The 20,037-nt window shown below is 48.0% G+C and overlaps 1 protein-coding gene across 1 annotated transcript in view; it reads right to left on the bottom strand.

Moving 5' to 3' along the window:
- Window positions 1–19,521, bottom strand: part of drp2 (dystrophin related protein 2) — a 92,076-nt gene extending 72,555 nt beyond the window's left edge. The window contains exon 1 of the mRNA XM_047038081.1: window positions 19,345–19,521. The gene's annotated coding sequence lies outside the window, so the exon portion shown is untranslated. The remainder of the gene's footprint in view (window positions 1–19,344) is intronic.
- Between the last annotated feature and the right edge of the window lie 516 nt (window positions 19,522–20,037).

Here is a 20,037-nt window from a genome sequence, read left to right as displayed (position 1 = left end):
GACAGAGGGCGTTCCTTATTCAATTTCACCAACATTTATTCCAAACGTTAATTTCATTGTGCTATCAGGGCAGTTCCTGGGGTGAAAATGAAGGCAGAGCAGGAACAAATTGCTTTCATGTTACAGTGAGCATTCCTCTTGGATCGTATAGACCAGGACACATCTCCTCAAATTAAATTCTCCCTGTTGTAATTAAAACCATAAATGTAATTAGAATATTTACTTCCATTTAAACTCATCAGTGTCCCTCTCATCCATGCCAACATTTTATTATATTAGCTTTTGCTGTGTTGTGAGTCGATCCTTTCTGGTACAGAAGGAGAGTTGCTATAGAGATGACCACTATGACAGACTGAGTCAGGCAGGCCTTTAGTGTTCTACACACCGACATAAACTGCAATACAGACACACACTTTTTAATATGTCTTTACTGTTCCCTCTGCACACACACACACACACACACGCACTCAAACCACCCTTCTTTTTATGGCTGTACCATTCCCACTTCATACATATACACATACGCACACACCACATTTTTCTATAAAGCTCTGCAATTCCCTCTTATACACACAAAGACACACCTTTTTTCCTTCAGTCTGTCCTCCCAGTTCTGTCTCCACAGACGCCTCTCTCCCTGTCTGCACAGCTCTCTTTGATTGCATGAACACACAACCTTAAACTTGTCTTGCTATCTGTCTATACCATTCTCAGTGTGTGCATTCACACTCCCACCATCACTTATTGCTACACACGTACATAAACACTCTAGCACCAAGCACTTGTTCTGCACACCTTTCTATGTACTTCCTCGCCTCTATTTTTCCGATTCACCTCACCCTCTTTCTAGCTATCTCTCTCACATTCTTTCCCTACCCACTTCTGAATCATTCTTTCTCCTTTCCATGTTATAATTGACCTCACCTCTCTCTTTCTCTGTCTTCATTCACTCTCTCACTTATTTGCTTCTCTCTTTCTCTCCATCTCTCTCCTCGTTTTCTCACTCTTTCTATTCCTTCCTCTCCAGTTCCACTGTAAATCTGGCCCCCCTGTCCCTTCCTACAGTGGCTGTTCCTCAGCACACGGCCTCTTCCCTCTTCCCTCTCCTCTCCCCCCTCTAGGCGGGGCCTGACCTGCCACAGGAAATCAATACAAATCTGATGGCCCCTGTCACAGTCATTAAGCCTCCTTTCCTGCAGGATGTATGGAGTGCATCCTGCCACTTTACACAAGCCAATTACCTTGAGTCTAGTAAAAGGACTAAACCATTAGGAGACCCTGGCACCTCCTACTGCTCCTCCCCAGCCCCGCCCCTGTTCCACCACCCATCTGCAAACCCCTACACATGTCAACAATGACCAAATACTAAGTAAATATCAACATTTGAACAGACTTCCTGTATACATGGATCATTTAGAAAGGAAGCTAGTGGGATTGTCTGGCCAAGATATACATTCAAATCAGTAACAGTGACAGTCTACCTTGCCACGGTCAGACATTAGCTACATGTGGTTTTGCATTATTAAACCTGCATGATTCTGGATATTGTGTAACATAACTCCGGAGCTCTAAGTGGTGAGAATACACTGTAGTCTGAGCACAATCTCCAAAAGCAGCGCTCCATCAACATTCACAGCATGGCGCTATTAAAATAAAAAGCCACTACCACCATGAAAACATCACCATTATCCCCAGACACCAGTGTTTACAGAGTCGTATTTGCTCATGAGTTAAAAGCCAGGAAGTCAAATGTTTATATCCCAGCTGCAGAGTAGAATCTTCTGGTGGATCTCTGATTAGTAAATGTGCAGTCTGTCTTAAGTGAGAGGTCTGGAAAAATGACAAGCCTCTTTCACGCGGTAGGCTTAATTGATGAATAGAAAAATGCCATTAAAGAAAACAACAAAGAATGTAATGGTCTCAGAATAGCATCTAATAAAAGGCATATTAGTAAAGCTGTTAGCCACGGTGCAGATAATGAGCAGCTTTTTGTGTGGAGAGCTGGTTTTCACACATAGATTATAGGTTGATACACCCTTCAAGTTTGTGTGGAAACTTTATTATTTGTGTGTTTTACAACAGGAAGTATGCAACTGTTTCCGTCTCAACAGCTACGACACTGCACCTCCAGTCATCCGTCCGTCAAACTCCTGAAGTTTGCGGACGACACCACCCTCATTGGGCTCATCTTTGGTGGAGACAAGTCTGATTATAGGTGGGAAGCTGACAACCTGGTGACCTGGTGCAGCCAGAACAACCTAGAGCTCAATGCTCTCAAGACCAATGGAGACGGTTGTGGACTTCAGGAAGAATACCCCCATCACCCTGTGTGAGTCAACACTGTGGAGTCCTTCCGCTTCCTGGGCACTATCGTCTCCCAGGACCTCAAGTGGGAACTGAACATCAACTCGCTCACCAAGAAAGCACAACAAAGGATGTACTTCCTGCGGCAGTTAAAGAAAATCAACCTGCCAAAGACAATGATGGTGCACTTCTACACAGCCATTATTGAGTCCGTCCTCACCTCCTCCATCACCATCTGGTACGCTGCTGCCACTGCCAATGACAAGAGCAGGCTGCAGCGTATCATCCGCACTGCGGAGAAGGTGATGCCTTCCGCTGTTGGCCTCCTCAACAAGGCCAAGAGTTCACGCTGACTTTAATGACTTCATGTCTTAAAACAATTAGCATTTTGCACTACATTACAAACTGCATCTGTACCATTTGTATTTTCTGTAATATTTGTATTTTATATTGTAAATTACGGCAACTTATAATTTATTTTATTGTAGATTTTATTTGAATTACATTACACTTGGTATTGCTAGTTTATGTACCCTTAGTATTGTAGCGACCCACGGATTGGTCGCGTGTTAACTCGCGCTGTTGGCGCAAAGGATTGTGGGTGGCGCAATTCACATACTTGTTTCATGTTTGGTTAATGTTGTATGCATGTTTGAGTTGAGTGTTGTTGTTCTGTCAATTAGGTTTGTCAGTGGATGATGTATGGATATTAGTAACTATAAGTTATCGTTGTTGCCATAACTGTGAATTGTATGTGAGTTAATGACTTGTTGTTGGCATTCACATGTGATTGGTGGTGTAGTAATAAAACCTGTAGTCGAGCGGTGTATGGGACACAGGATAAAAAGGTCTTCTTCTCTGCGTCCGATTATTACGCATCCACTCCAATATAGACCCCTAGCGCCATCGTTACATTGGTGTCAGAAGTGGGATGGCGCAACCACGCAGGATGGAGGAAGAAATCGCAGATCTTGAAGAGACCATTAAGAGGACTCAGCTACACCTGGAGAAACGTAGGCTGAAGATGGAGCGTTCCAGGGCAAGAACGTCGTCCCACGCTGATGGGTCCAGTGTGCCACGGCCTTGTCGCCCCCTAGAGGCCGGGAGTGGAACCACAGAACACACAGCCATAGCTGTGGACATCCAACCTGACCTACCTGGGGCGTCCCCACAGGTGGATGTTGGGGCCATCCTGCCCCGTTCCACTGCCATGCCAAGAACACCAGCGAAGGTGCCCAAGTTCAATGGAGAGACGCTCCTGGAGCCATATCTTGCCCAGTTCCAGTTGGCAGTGTGGCATGGTGGTTGGAGCAGCGAGGAAGCCGCCACTCATCTTGCCCTGGCGCTGGAGGGAAATGCGCTGCAGGTGCTCCTGGATCTGACCCCGGGAGAACAGCGGAACCTGGAGACCTTGACCGGGGCCTTGGAGAGGCGGTTCGGGCAGCCACCATTCCCTGACCAGAGTAGAGACAGGCTAGCCAGCTGTCGCCGCCAGGAGGGAGGGAGTTTGGGCGCTTTCGCCGCAGATATCCAGCTCTACGCTCGCCATGGCTATCCAACGTTCGACGCCGCTGCAAGAGGGGAGCTGGCTCTCCATGCATTCCTCAAGGGGCTTATGCCAGAGCAGCTACGCCAGCATGTGCGTCTCACCATGCCCAGAACCCTGGAGGGGGCTCTTCAAGAAGCGGTACGGGCAGAGGCGGTGCTCTGCACTCAGGCTGCCCCACGGCTGTCCCTTCCACACGTCCGGGCCATCGACTGTGAGGGTGAGGAGGCCGAGCCAGTTTGTCAGGTGCAGTTTCAGCGGCGGCCAGCCCCAGCTGGGAACCGTCGACCTCGATCCACTCTTCGGTGCTATCGTTGTGACGAACCTGGTCACATTGCCCGTGACTGCCCAGCACCAGCACCAGTCTCCAGAGCACCACAGCAGACGGGAAACGACGGGGGGGTGGCGCAGTGAGGGGCCCGCCACCCCAATCGTTGGCCCCTCCCTTAAGCCAAGAACTGTTGATTGGTCGTGTAGGCAACACTAAGGGACTGTATTTGGACTGCTGGCTTGATGGCCAACCCTGCCAAGCTCTAGTAGACACGGGGTCTACCGTCTCACTGGTGCGTCCTGGCGTCCTTCCAGGAACCATGGGGACGCTCTCCGGCGCATGGGCAAAGTCAGACACGAACCTGGTGACGGTGACAGGGGAGAAGGCTGCTACAAAGGGGAAGAAGCATCTGCGGATCCAGGCTGGGAACCAGGAGGCGGAGCACGAGTTCTGGCTTGCCAATATTCAGGACTCGTGCATTATCGGCCTGGACCTGTTGTCCCGTTGGGGTGCCTATGTTGATGTCCTGAGGGCAGCCATCACCCTTGGTGGGGAGACTGTGGCGCTCCAGGCCGGCCAGGACAAGAACACAAAGGTCAGAGACCAGCAAGCCAGCTGCCAAACAGCTGCCACCAGCGACTCCATGCCAGGTCAGCCTACCAACCATACATCGGCGGAGACGTCTGAGGCGGTGAGGGAACTCTGCCGCCGCAGCAGTGATGGCCTTGACCAACAGCAGTGCGGCCAGTTGAGGCACCTCCTAGAGGACTATGCAGATATCTTTGCAGCAAAGGATGAGGACTGTAGGCGGACGGGGTTGGTTCAGCATTCCATTGACACCGGTACCGCCCAACCCATCCGCCTGCGGCCTCACCGGCTGGCCCTCGGCAAGCGACAGGTGGCAGAAGACAAAGTTAGGGAGATGGCTGCTGCTGGGGTAATTGAGCCCTCTGACAGTCCGTGGGCCGCACCAGCTGTCCTGGTTCGAAAAAAGAATGACAGCTGGCGGTTCTGCGTGGACTATCGACGTCTCAACGCGGTGACCAAGAAGGACTCTTACCCCCTCCCTCGCATAGATGACGCCCTCGACCATATCACAGGCTCCAGCTGGTTCAGTTCCCTTGATCTGCGTAGTGGCTACTGGCAGGTGGAGTTGGCCCCTGACGCACGACCAAAGACTGCCTTTACCATTGGACAGGGACTGTGGCAGTTTCGTGTTATGCCGTTTGGACTCTGTAATGCACCAGCGACGTTCGAACGGCTGATGGAGAGGGTACTGGCTGAAATACCACGGAGTCGTTGTGTGGTATACCTGGATGACCTGCTGGTGCATGCCAGCGACTTTGACCGAGCCCTGGGTAACCTGCAAGAGGTCTTTGAAGCCATTCGTCAGGCTGGGTTGCGGTTGAACCCTGCCAAGTGTCGCCTGCTGACAAGAGAAACGCAGTTCTTGGGCCATGTGGTCAGCGCGCACGGGGTAGCTACCGACCCCGCTAAGGTGGCCGCAGTCCAGAATTGGCCACCCCCTGCCAACGTCACCGAACTGCGGAGCTTCTTGGGCCTGGCGTCCTATTACCGGCGTTTCGTCCGGGGCTTCGCCACGATTGCCAAACCCCTCCATCGACTGACTGACAAGGGACAGCCCTTTGACTGGGACGACGTGTGTGCCGGAGCCTTCACCCAGCTAAAAACTGACCTTACCGAGGCTCCCATTTTGGCCTACCCAGATGCGGAACAGCCCTTCATCGTGGACACTGATGCCAGCAACGTGGGAGTTGGCGCCGTACTGTCCCAGAGTGTTGGAGGGGTGGAGCGCGCAGTAGCCTACTTTAGCCGCACTCTGAACCGAGCTGAAAGGAACTACTGTGTGACCCGGCGTGAGCTGCTGGCAGTGGTCCTGGCACTGCGACAATTCCGGCCGTACCTGCATGGCAGCCATTTCCTTGTGCGCACCGATCATGCTTCCCTTACCTGGCTGTTGAACTTTAAGAACCCGGAGGGCCAGGTGGCTCGCTGGCTGGAGGCCCTACAGGAGTATGACTTCGAGATCCAGCATCGACCAGGGCGGTTGCATGCTAATGCTGATGCCCTCTCCCGCCGCCCCTGTGCAGTCTTGGAATGTCGGTATTGCCAACGACAAGAGGAGCGGGACCAACCACTGACGGTGGCAGCCATTCAGACAGCTGACTGCGAGGGGAGTTCTCCATGGACCTCCGCTCAGCTGCAACAATGCCAGGAGGCCGATGCAACCTTGGCGGTGGTAATCAACTGGCTGGCGACGGGGCGGCGTCCCGAATGGACAGAAGTGTCTGCCCACGGACCGGAGGTTAAGGCTTACCAATCACAGTGGGGCAACTTGGAGCTCCATGACGGGCTGGTGCACCGGAGGTGGAAAGCTCCTGGCCGGGGAAGCGACCTCCTACAGCTGCTGGTACCCCCGTGAACTCCGCCAACAGGTCCTTCAGACCGTCCATGGCTCGGTGGGGGCGGGGCACTACGGCATCGCCAAGACCCTCCGCCGCCTCAGGGGCCGATTCTATTGGCCAGGTTGTCGACGGGACGTGGAGCTGTATGTGCACTGCTGTGACCTTTGCACTGCTAAGAAAGGGCCAACGCAGCGCTCCCATGCCCCATTGCAGCAGTACCTGGTGGGGGCTCCGATGGAGCGAGTAGCGGTGGACATACTTGGGCCCTTTCCAGCGACTGATTCCGGCAACCGCTACGTCCTCGTGGCCATGGATTATTTCACCAAATGGCCGGAGGCATACGCGGTGCCGGATCAGAGTGCCACCACAACTGCGGAAAGGCTGGTAGAGGAGATGTTTGCCCGCTTCGGGGTCCCTGCGGAACTCCATAGTGACCAGGGGCGGAACTTCGAGTCCCAGGTCTTTAGCGAGGTCTGCCGACGGCTGGGAGTATCCAAGACGAGGACGACACCTCTCCACCCTCAGAGCGATGGGCTGGTGGAGCGGTTCAACCGCACCCTGGCTACCCAGCTCGCCATCCTGACCAGCCAACATCAGCGGGACTGGGATCGCCACCTGCCCCTGGTCCTATGGTCGTACCGGACGGCCGTCCAAGAGTCCAGCCAGTGCACACCAGCTGCCCTCATGTTTGGGCGGGAATTACGGACACCGGTGGACTTGGTTTTCGGGACCCCGCCCGAGCCGGAAATTGCTGGAGGAAAGGAGATGGATTACTACCGGAGGTTGATAGATCGCCTCCAAGTAGTCCATGAGTACGCTCGTCAGGCCCAGGCTAACTCTGGGGTGCGGCAGAAAAGAGCCTACGACACCCGGTGTCGGAAGCTGACCTTCAAGCCCAGTGACAAGGTCTGGGTGTATTGCCCTACTCGTAAGAAGGGGGTGTCACCCAAGCTATGCAGTCACTGGCAGGGGCCCAGTGAGGTTATGGAACGGGTTTCTGAGGTGGTGTATCGGGTGCGCATGCCTGGTCGGGGGCGTGTGGTGGTGCTGCACCAGGACAGACTATCACCATATCGCCCGCTTGCTCCAGAGACGGGTGGAGCAGAGAACGACACCAGCGGCACCATTCCCACTGGACAATGTAACCCCCCCCCTATGGCACCTTCTACCAGTCCCAGGAGGCCAACTCGGCGGCGGTTACGGCCAGGACACTTAAGAGACTACCTGTTGGGTGATGGGGTTGTCGGGGACGACTGACCCCTCAGGTGGGGGCTATGTATGTGATGTTGTGTCCTTGGGCAAGGCACTTCACCCTACTTGCCTCAGGGGGAATGTCCCTGTACTTACTGTAAGTCGCTCTGGATAAGAGCGTCTGCTAAATGACTAAATGTAAAATGTAAATGTATGTAGCGACCCACGGATTGGTCGCGTGTTAACTCGCGCTGTTGGCGCAAAGGATTGTGGGTGGCGCAATTCACATACTTGTTTCATGTTTGGTTAATGTTGTATGCATGTTTGAGTTGAGTGTTGTTGTTCTGTCAATTAGGTTTGTCAGTGGATGATGTATGGATATTAGTAACTATAAGTTATCGTTGTTGCCATAACTGTGAATTGTATGTGAGTTAATGACTTGTTGTTGGCATTCACATGTGATTGGTGGTGTAGTAATAAAACCTGTAGTCGAGCGGTGTATGGGACACAGGATAAAAAGGTCTTCTTCTCTGCGTCCGATTATTACGCATCCACTCCAATATAGACCCCTAGCGCCATCGTTACAGTATAGTTAGACCACATATTTAAATTTATGATTCCTATATGTCAATTGTATGCACCTTCCTGCCAAAGCAAATTCCTTGTCTGTGCAAACTTTCATGGCGAATAAATCCCTTTCTGATTCTGATTATTTGTGGAAGTTGCTTAGTCTCAACGTGTGTGTGTACGTTTGTGCTTGTGTATGTGTGCACGAGTTCCTGTGTGCAAGTCTTGACATCATGAAGTTAACATTTGGACTCTGTTCTAATCCAAACCCTAACTAAGGCTGAACCTGTGGTGGACTTAGTCCTATCTTAATGCTCTTATCCAGTCAAAACAGCCCATCAAATGTACATTCTATCCTCACCATGTTGGTCCGCTGACTAGAGGCCAAGAACTCCTATATTTACCTTCAGGAGATCTTTTGACCCAAAAGTGCACTCTCTCCTTCTTCATCCATACCTTGCCCTCCCCCTGCGTAACACTTCTAAACAGGAGGCACACCAAGGACAGCAGAGAGCTGTCTGCCGGTGGGCTGGGTCTGAACAGCTCAAACGCTCTCTCTTTCATCCCACACGCTCAATGTGTTGTCATCAGAGGGGCCCCTTCCATATCATGCCGTTTGCGAGTCCACACTGTGATCGTCTACAAAATGACTCCTACAGTGTTTCTGACTGAAGGCGAACACAATGACACACACTCACCGCTGCTGGCGAACACAGCAGTACCAGCGCCACGCACACAGAGGCCTTGACGGTTCATAGCGCTCGACTCTCCATTAACAGTTCATAGGAAACTGCACTTAATTCTCTCATTGTCTTCTGGATGGAATATTTCCTGATGCTGTTCAAGAAGCGTCAGAGAAAGGATAGATGCTGGGGGTCACACTGCAAGCTAAGTTAAGTTTATATACCAAGGCACTCTCAGATGAGCAAGCACAGAAAGAGGTGATCTTGTGTGTGGGGGTAGAACGACTATACACAATAAAGAATGTTTGTGAGTGTAAATAATACAAGTGTGTGTGTGTTTAAGGAAATGTCCAGCAGAGCAGGTTATGGTGTGATGTCAGGTCTAATTAGTCAGTTAGCCCTGAGGCTCCTTAGTCACAGGCCAGGAGATGAAGGAGGAGGAGGAAGAAGAAGAGGTGGGAGAAAAGGAGGAGTAGGTGGGAGAGGAGGTGTAAGAGGAGGAGGTGGGAGAGGAGGAGGCAGAGGAGGAGGAGGGGGAGGAAGAGGAGATGCAGGAAGAGGGGTGGGGGAGGAAGAGGAGATGCAGGAGGAGGGCGTGGGGGAGGAAGAGGAGATGCAGGAGGAGGGGGTGGGGGAGGAAGAGGAGGAGGTGGGAGAGAAGGAGGAGGAGGAGGAGGGGGTGGGGGAGGAAGAGGAGGAGGAGGGGATGGGGGAGGAAGAGGATGTGCAGGAGGAGGAGGAGCACAAGGACAAACCGGTTTTCGTCTCATCTCCACCTCTTTCATACGGGAGGTTTTGAGAAGGGCACACACCCTCCTCTCTTGAACTCCCCTCACGCCCTGTAGAGGCACGTTAGCCTCACTCCCACCACCCACCATCAACATCACCCAGCACCCTGCCCAATTCAGTATATCTATATAAATAAATACAGAAATAAGATGACTTAACCAATTTGAGAAGTGCAACATGCAAATTAAATATGTTAGATAACAGAGTGATAAACACGTTTCCAAGGCTACAGCTCATCATCTGTGTATTTCTAAACACCAGGGGATCGGTTATATAAAGGCTGTTGACTCCGTGATGAAACTCTACACCTCACCTCAGGGATTGCCTTTGGCCCAGCCGGTCTCAAAGTGTGGCACCATGGCGAACAACATCCCCATAGGACAGATGGATAGACAGACAGGTTGGAAATCAGGACTCACTGTCCCCCCACAGGAAAAGTAATGAGTGGGAGTGAAGTATAGGCTCTAGGTAGGATTGACTGGCGACCTCTGACTGGATGAGCTCCATCCGCAGTGATGTGAATCCTAGACGAGGATGCTAGACTGAAGCATCTGCATCTCACAAGGAGGTATAGAGAGAGAGAGAGAGAGAGAGAGAGAGAGAGAGAGAGAGAGAGAGAGAGAGAGAGAGAGACAGAGAGAGAGAGAGCCAGAGAGAGAGAGAGAGAGAGAGAGAGAGAGCCAGAGAGAGAGAGAGAGAGTGAGCCAGAGAGAGAGAGAGAGAGAGAGAGAGAGAGAGAGAGAGAGAGAGAGAGAGAGAGAGAGAGAGAGAGAGAGAGAGAGAGAGAGAGAATGACTCCAGTTCTATCAGCAGTCAGTCCATATCACTGCAACTCGTTTCACCACCCCTGCTCAGCTCCAGCTCTCATTGTCCTCTCACCTCTTCTGCCCTGCACCAGCAGCCCCTCCAGGCTCTCTAGCCGCCCCTACCCCTGCAGCACTCCCAACCCCCCCAGCACCCCTAGCCCTCCGACCCCCCAGCACCCAGGGCTCCATCTCTACCTGGACTGCCTCAGGGTCTGCCATGTTGCAGATAAGCTCTCTTATCATGCTAGAATGAGCTTCATGCAAACACACACACACCCACTGCTATAATCTAAACACAAGCAACAACACAGGCACACTACTAAAATGCCAGTTACAGTAAGAGCACACACACAGCTCCCTTCTTCCATTGTCACATGAGGACCACATTAGTCCCAGTGTGAAATACGCCTTGCCAAATTGTCATGTTCATGATAAAAGCCTTGAAGCTAGGAATAAATGCTGCCCATCTGAAATCTAAAGATAGGTTTGATATTAAGGTTACATCTTTTGATATTAAGGTTACATCTAAGAAGTGATTATGATGTGGAGGACAGAGTAAAAAAGGAAGGCTGGTGTTCAGGAAAACACGTAACTGATTTTTTTTCTTTCATGCATCTCTCTCTTCCTCTTCCTCCTCTCTCCCACAGCCTTGTTGTAGTGAGCGACAAGGTTAAACCAATAGAACGCCAGGATCCTATTGTCAGGTGGTGTTATTTGCATAAAGCCTGAGATCTGAGAACCTCTCAGTCTGAGGTCTTCAAAGACCTTTCTCTCTCCATAGGAGATCACAGATGAATCTTTCAACAAAGATCACCTCCAAGGTTTTAATGAGGCATAGTTTGTGTTTATCCGCGAAGACAAAGTGACTTTCAATCTATTCCCAGCCCCTGACAGGTTAAACAAGGCGTTTCATGTTGATGTCTGTCTGTGCAAGTCAATCTAAAAACACAACAGATTGTGTTGCCGGGGGGGAAATCCACGGTAGTTGAGGAGGATATACCCACACAGATAAGCACTCATTTAGCATTATCTCACACCTGCTTGTAATTCCTTCATTAAATATGGTAAGCAGAAACAAACCAGACCAAATTGGTAAATTAAGCATGTCCATTTGATTGAAGACCTGTTTTATGAGTTAGGCCTGCCCATGTAAAGGTTACTTTCAAAATTACATTGTTCTGATCAGTCAAAACACAGTCACAATTCATTAAAATCTGTTATTTAGAACATAAATCATGAATAATTGGCATGTCTTTGAGTATCTATATACTGCAGCATCAATGACTAAAACTAACCTCCAAAAAAGATCAACAAGATTGCTTTTCTTGATAACCCAGTAGTCCTAAGGTGGTTAACTGTAAATAAGGCTTTATGATGTGTGATAATGAAATCCTGTCATGGAAATATGATATGTTAGTTACCACAAAACATATGAATTGACTTGCTTGGTCTATGACAGGATGCAAACCTAGTTGGGGAAAAAGGCCCTTTAGTTCAAGTTCAAGTCTTTTATTGTCAGATGCACAGAACAACACAGGGCACTGAAGTTCTTTGTACAAGACAACGCAAAGCAACCTGGCATAACATGACATATAAGTACTCAGAACATAGGTTAACACCTATGATAAGCTAAAATGTAATATAATAAACCTCCTAATATACAATACGGTATACTAAACCTCTTATACACATATTAACCCTTGTGCTGCCTTCGGGTCACAATGACCCGAAGGTTCACAACGACCCATCGTTATGTTGGGTCAACTTTACCCAATACAAAAACAAATAAAAAGCATTTTCTTTAAACTTTTGCGCTGTGGGGTGGGTCTGAGACAGCCCGACGGTTAAAAGAAAATGCTTCGCTTTATTTTTGTATGAGGTAAAGTTGTCGCAACACGACGGTGGGTCACAATGACCCGAAGATAACACAAGGGTTAACCTATACTAACCTAATAACCTAGACTAACCTAGACAAGATTTTGCAAGGATTTGAGTTAGCACTGTGGGCTTCTGCTAAGTTCATATTCATTGGTTTTCACATGACTCACTGCCTCCTCACTGAGACAGTGTACTCGGAGGAGATGCACTCTAAAAATAAAGACCAGGCACGATTAGCATTTCCTCACATGCAGTACATGGCTCCCTGCTAGCACTGAGGCTGCAGAGAAGCCAAGGCAAGGAACCTCACAGAACTAGGCACATTGTTCCAAATGACCCCTCGAGTGTTAAAAGGAGTGGTAGGTGGTCACTGCATCATCTCGTCAGGTTTTAAGTGCATGAAAGTTACGAGAGATAAAAAAAGATTCACTCCGGGGTTATCAAAAGATGATTTTGTTGGAAAGCCCAAGACCTAGCGTCCGCTTGATGACACTTAAAGGTCAAAGTGATTGGGTGGATGGGAAAGGTCAGGCCATTGCAATAATCTGCCATCTGAATCCTGAGGATCTGGCCCAGCACAAACACAGCTCCCAGGCTTCACATGGAGGCCCAAACTAAAGCAGCTGGCAGAAGAACAGTGAAGGTCAGAGACCTATTGCCCTGCTAGTAAACCGAGGACTTTCCAACAAGAATACAATCTGCCAGGACAGAATGTTACATATCTTAGAACATCTCGCTGGAGCTTGGATTTGCCTGCATACAGATAAGTATGAACTCTCTGTTAACAGTTTCCATAGGAACGATATCTAGCACTTCCACTTGATTGATTAGGAGCAAGTTAGATTGCTTGGTAAGGCTGCCATTAGCAGCAACTTTAGAATACAAAACTACACTATGCATAAAATACAACAGGCCAGCTTGTTTTCAAAATGTGCATTATCCACGCTCCATTAAACTTCATCACTACAGGTAGGCCACTACAATTTTTCAGTAATTAGAATAAATAAAATATATTCGGTTTTGCCTCGGGCCCTGTGCCAAGGCTTACATTATCAAATGGTCTCGATCTGGTTTAAAAAAACAACCCCTCGTAAAAGGATAAGCAAGGGAGATCTTTGCTTGTAAATTATCAGATTTGACAGTAAGACACAGCACAGAAAGCTAAGCAACTTTATTTGGCTCATAGCTACAAGAATTGGATTCTAAATGAATGAATTCTCACAGAAAATCAACAAGTCCTCTACAAGGACTCCTAACAAGGGCAACACAGAGCATGGCCTCTTGTGAACACACACACACACACTCACACACACACAAGTAGACAGACACAAGTGTATTTTCTTCCAGTGAGAGTAGCTTCCTCCCTCTCTGATAATAGGGCATCATGATTTAAATGAATGCCATCTTCCTTCCCCCAGACAAACCACGTAACAACATATGCCACTAATAGAGCAAGCGTTCCCAAGCAGCACCAAATAAAAGCAGACAGAAATAATTACAGCCCGCCAGAGTGACCTTTTCTGTTTGATAAATCATGAAGCCGCGGAGACCGCCATGAGGCCCGTGCATGTGAAATGCTGTCTTTGACAAACGATCTCTTCCGAGGATCTGTATCGACCCAGTCACCGAGCAACAAACACACGTACAGGAAAAACACACGGACACACACCCAAAATACAGCAAACAGAATTCCGTTTGAAAACTTTTATCCCCACTCACAGTTGGACACGATCCTCTCTTTGGGGAAGTCAAATGTATCATTCAGCAAAGAAGGAGTGATCCCTCGACACTCAATTAGGCAGTGGCTCCCTCTTACACGGTGGAGAAGCTTGTCTCCGTTGTGGCCCATGTTTGGGGTCGGATGAGTACCTTTCATCGGCTCACCAGGAGGGCGTCAAAGCGGGAGCATTTCAACTTCCACATCTTCAAGACTTTCATTCTTTCTTCATCATCACCATCCTTTGAATGGTGAGGATCAATTGGAAACCAATTTCACTGAGCAAATGAAAGGCTTAAATGTCACGGGAATCTGGCACATTTATCCCCTGAATAACCGATGTTCCAACAATACAACTTCACTTCTCACTGAACTCCCTTTTCCTTCCAAATCCTGGCCTACACAAAAAGACTTGGACAATGTCTGTGAAATTGATATGTTCCTTTTGAAATCTTGAAGATTGTTATCACATGAACATATTTTGAGACATCTTCAACCATGCAGATTGGGAGAGCATTACATATCATTTTGCTGGAGAAAGGAAGATAAAGCTGCTTTCAAATTCTGACAAAGTTGTTCCTTTGAAGGCATGATGAAGCTAGTCTCTCACAGCTCTTGCTCTCCCTCAACACAGACACACACACACACACACAAACAAATGCAAGCACCCAAGCTTTACCTGCAAAGAGTGATTTAAAAATGTTGATGAGTTCGTCACCTTGTTTATGAAAAAATAATGGAATTCAAATTGCCGTAAACACATACAGATCATGTATCTAAACTGAAATGAAAACCAAGGACTCAAGGCAATTATCCAAATCAGTCATTTCCACTTCCTGCTCTAAAACATGCGTAAACACTAGATGCGGTCCTACACCTCAGTCCCCCACAGAAAGATAAATTATACATCATGCAACAACATTTCCTACACATTTGGAGACAATGCATAGTCAGTTGTTCACAGACAGCTTTTCCAGTCAGTGCACACCCTCAGCACATTACCACAGTAAAGCTCCATGAGTAGTGAACACTCGCCTCCATACTGTAATGCAGGAACCTAGTAATGGCATAAGATGACCAGCCACGTTCCATCCCTCCATCCCTCCAGCCCTCCATCCCTCCATCCCTCCAGCCCTCCATCTCTCCATCCCTCCATCTCTCCATCCCTCCATCTCTCCATCTTTCCATCCCTCCATCCCTCCATCCCTCCATCCCTCCAGCCCTCCATCTCTCCATCTCTCCATCCCTCCAGCCCTCCATCTCTCCATCCCTCCAGCCCTCCTTCTCTCCAGCCCTCCATCTCTCCATCTCTCCATCCCTCCAGCCCTCCATCTCTCCATCCCTCCAGCCCTCCATCTCTCCATCCCTCCAGCCCTCCATCTCTCCATCCCTCCATCTCTCCATCCCTCCAGCCCTCCATCTCTCCATCTCTCCATCCCTCCATCCCTCCATCTCTCCATCTCTCCATCCCTCCATCTCTCCATCCCTCCATCTCTCCATCCCTCCAGCCCTCCATCTCTCCATCCCTCCAGCCCTCCATCTCTCCATCCCTCCAGCCCTCCATCTCTCCATCTCTCCATCCCTCCAGCCCTCCATCTCTCCATCCCTCCAGCCCTCCATCTCTCCATCTCTTACACAAGCCTTTCCGTGAATCAAATCACAACGTGCGACTCCAATTAGCACAAATTAGCACATGAGCACAAGATGAAAAGTGACCAATGGCACATGACAACAGTGACAGCCACATCTAATCTGACGCCAGGAGTAGGACTGGTGCAGGCAAGACAGCACTCATATGGCAGTCAGCTAAAATTTCCAAATCTTTTTTTGTCTAATCCCTAGTAGAATCAGGGGAACAATGGCCCAGAGGTGATTACGGGGTAGGGTATAGAAGAGGTCTGCTGCTGAAACCATTAAGTCCAATTAGCTGACTACAGGTCCTGATGTAGTCTGGAGCTGCACCCTGAATAGACGCACACACAGACAGAGAGTCCATTTGTACTGCCTGCATTAGTCATAGATCTTGATTTGGTGCACTTCCTGTTTGGCCTGCTAAATGAGTTTGCATTTCAGTCTTTGCTGATTTACAGCTAATTCTAACATTTAACCCTTGTAGCAGAAGCAAAAGTCATTGGATTTTGACTAACCTGAACTTGCTGATAAAAGCCCCATTTTGTTTTATTTTGCATTAACTTCATGGATGTGCAGTAATTGGGACTTGGCTTGGATTATTTTTTGGAAGCACAATGAAAGAGAAATATTTATCCATGGGGTAAAGGCATGATTCAACCCTTATGTTTGTTTACAAGGCTGACAAAAGGAGGCAACCAAAGCCACAAGCATCAATAGTCGTCAGGATGACAGGATTAAGAAATACAACATCACCTCCTAGTCTGACGCTCAGCGCACAGAAGCCTGTCAGCCAAGGCAGAATGTATGACCTCTTTTAGAGCGTACCTCAGAATGTCTGAGGCAGCCCCCACCTCCTCCACCCCCACCTTCAGTCCCGTTACCGGCTCACTGGGAAACAGAGAAATCACACACCAACACCCCACAATCACAAGGCACAAACAGTAAACACCATAACGAGAATGATGCATAGAAAACATACACACAATGTTGGGACAAATATCAAACCCGGACACATAGACACACTCGCCTGGTGCTCTGCCTTCCCTGATTTCCCGTAAGTATGGAATACCAAAGTGACACGGCACTCCCCCTGTCCTTCCTGGTCTGGACCACAGAGCCCCAGTGACATGGCTGAGGGAGCCAGGACAACAGCGCCGGCAGTAAATCACCTGCATAAACGTGTCACCAGAGACAACCGGCAGACGTAAAGCCATTCAATGTTAATAGGAGAGCATCGGTTACCAGATTCTAAATAATAGCCCCCGAGTCAGTGTGGCCAGGGTTAGCTACCCAAGGTGCCTGGATTTATAGAGTTAGCAAATTGCTTTTCTATCCCCCTCTTTGAGTCTTGTGTGACCTGTGAGAGGATGATGGAGAGGGGCAGAGGGTGATGGGCCTGTTGCTTCCTGCTTGACTGAACACACCTGTCTTCTGGCCCCAGAGCAGAGGGAGCATGCTTCAGGTCTCAGCAGCAGGCTACAGTCTGGGGCTTCTGAGGGGAGAGTCATTGGACAAGGCACAGGAACAATTCTATTCAACCGGGCCAGGGGGCTATTGGTGTGACTGGTGGCTCTTTTATTGGCTGGAGTGATGGTGATGACACAGGACGTGATTTGGCCGTCATCCCTGAGACCTTAGGGCGGTTACTGATACAGATGTGTGTCTGAGATGTGCCAAAAGGGGCGGAGAAAACACGAACACGTCATCAAAATCACGTTCTGACACAGGGGAGCAGAAGTGACATCAATAAAGGTCAAAGCCGGTGTCAACTGTGATTAAATCACAATGACTCTTTGACCTGGTGAGTCAATGACATTAAAGTCCCAATTAATATATTATGCCTTTTGAGAGTAACATTGAATTACAGTATATGACTAAATTGTCTGTGAACGCTGTAGTTATTCCGCTGCAGGACTAAGACGTCAGAAAAAGAGTACATTGTGCCAAGCAAACAGTTGGTAAATTGTTCATTCTTAACGGTCTGCTAGAGTTTCTAAAGACCACAGTGAGACTTTAATAAGGACTGACATTTTCAGATCACTCTCCTGAATTAAAAAGGGAAAAAAAGAGAGAAGCTGCCTCATACAGTCTTTGGCACAGCCTGTCTTCTCCCCAATATAAATAATGCAATCCAAAAATACATGTTTAGGATCTATCTCACAGGTCTGTAGAACAAGCCAGAAAATAAAACAGCTATACCTCCACAGCACTGTGCATCTGTGATTAACATTTCACACACTCTTACACCTGTCACAATATATAATAATCCACGCGCCCCAAAACCATCCCCATTATCCCATAAGGTAGGAGGTTTGTGTCCTTAAAGGGCATACTGAAGCCATTACAGGAATGAGTCATGGTGCTATGAAATATATTTACTAGGTAATCCATACCCAGCCTGAGGGAGAAGGGAGGAAGGCAAGAGACACGTCAAGGAGCCAGTTGGAACGGGAAGGCAGTGACAAAGAAAGATAAGAAATAATCCTTCAAACATGTTTCACATGAAGAGGGAGCCACTACGTAGATCGGTGCAACACCAGATCTGAAAAAAATAGGATACGATGAAGGGAAATACAGAAAACAAGTTGTGTTTGGCTCGTAATCATTCACACAACATATCATGCTGTCCCTTAAAGGCAGGATAGATGTCATACACGCTTCTGTCAATGTTCGGTACCCACTAAACCACTGCTTGGAGCTCTCACACGATCTTTTAGATGTTCATCACTGACTGAAGTGAACTGTCAACACCAACTGCAGTTAGGGTATAGAAGATCAAAGAATGCTCCACAATGCAGCTTTGAAGAACCTTGAAGCTCCTTTTTTAACCTGTCAAAGTGTGGTAAAAACCTTACTAACGGAGACAATGATTATCTTCTCTCGAAAAAATCTACAAACTGTCAACTCATGTTTTTCTATTGCAATCTTCCAGTCTGCTGTCTTTGGACAAACTCTGTCAACGGCATTTCTCAATACAGATGCATCTTCACGAGCAGGCTACAAAACGTTTTGAAATGTTTTCATATTTAATACTGAAATAATTGTTCAAATGAAATAACAGGACAGAAATCTATCTTGGTATGCAACAGTTTTAACAGGGTATCCAACACTGTTCCAATACCACACATTCTACCGTCTGAAGAAGTCCGGGGTCCACTACTCTGCCGGTTGCCAAAATCTTCAGTTGCGCACATAGGATCTTTTGCAATGAATGGAAATAAACAAACCTACAAACACGGTGTATGGGCTACTGCATTCCAATATTGTTATCACGATAGGCTATTTCAGACATATACCAATTTTTCATTCTCAACAGTAGGCTATATTCTTTGTAAAGACCGGCAGCATAACTGACCCGGACAGTGCGCAACATCGTGAAAAAGGCATCATTTTAATTAACAAAGGGATTGAGTGACACAAGATATCGAATCTTATCTTTAACCCACTTTTCCATTGCTATATGAACGTAAAATAGTTCGTTTTGTGGTTTAGATAGATGACAGCCGTAATTACTAACATTTAAATCAATCTTACCTTCTTCTTCTTAGACAGAAATTTGGCTCAGGTAGCAGCTAACCTCACGGTGCCATGGAAAAGACTTAGTTCAACCGGCTGGATTAGAAGGGAAGAAAGATGGGCAGAGAGAGAGGAGCGGCTGGTACTAAGAACATTTCAAACGGCAGAACAGGACTCAGGTCGGAGTAGCGCTGTAACGAGTCTCGCTCTCATTGACGTTGACATCAGAGAACTGCTTAAGGTGGCGCTCTGCAAGTATTCAGTTTCCAACATATTTCAACATTCTTACATGTCGTACTCTAATATAGACACATTGTTGATATTTTTTTCAATAGAAACAAATTATATCGTTTCAATTCAATGTCAACTAAGATGAACAAGTCCAAGTCTTAAGCAAAAATAAGCCTACTTAAAACAGGTACCATGACCAACACGGTGTAAATGGTAATTGCAACAATCCCCCAATCTACAGCTAAAGATGCATTATAACTACGACCACAGGGGGAACATTCTGGGACCACTGAAGGTGCAATATCAAGGATGTGTATATAACTTACTGTTCTCTCTCATTGCACATTTCCCCAGTCGAGGAAAACCTAATAACATGTTAAAACATTGACGGTAGTATTGTCTGAACATGCTACACTGACTGTAAAAGCATGGCTATCATCCCTGTACCCTATATGTGGTGATGTTCAGAGTGGGGAAAGA

This window comes from Hypomesus transpacificus, chromosome 1 (genome assembly GCF_021917145.1).
Source record: "Hypomesus transpacificus isolate Combined female chromosome 1, fHypTra1, whole genome shotgun sequence".
NCBI classification, from domain to species: Eukaryota; Metazoa; Chordata; class Actinopteri; order Osmeriformes; family Osmeridae; genus Hypomesus; species Hypomesus transpacificus.
Note: the sequence above shows the minus strand (reverse complement) of the source record. Positions and strands in the feature narration are given on the sequence as shown.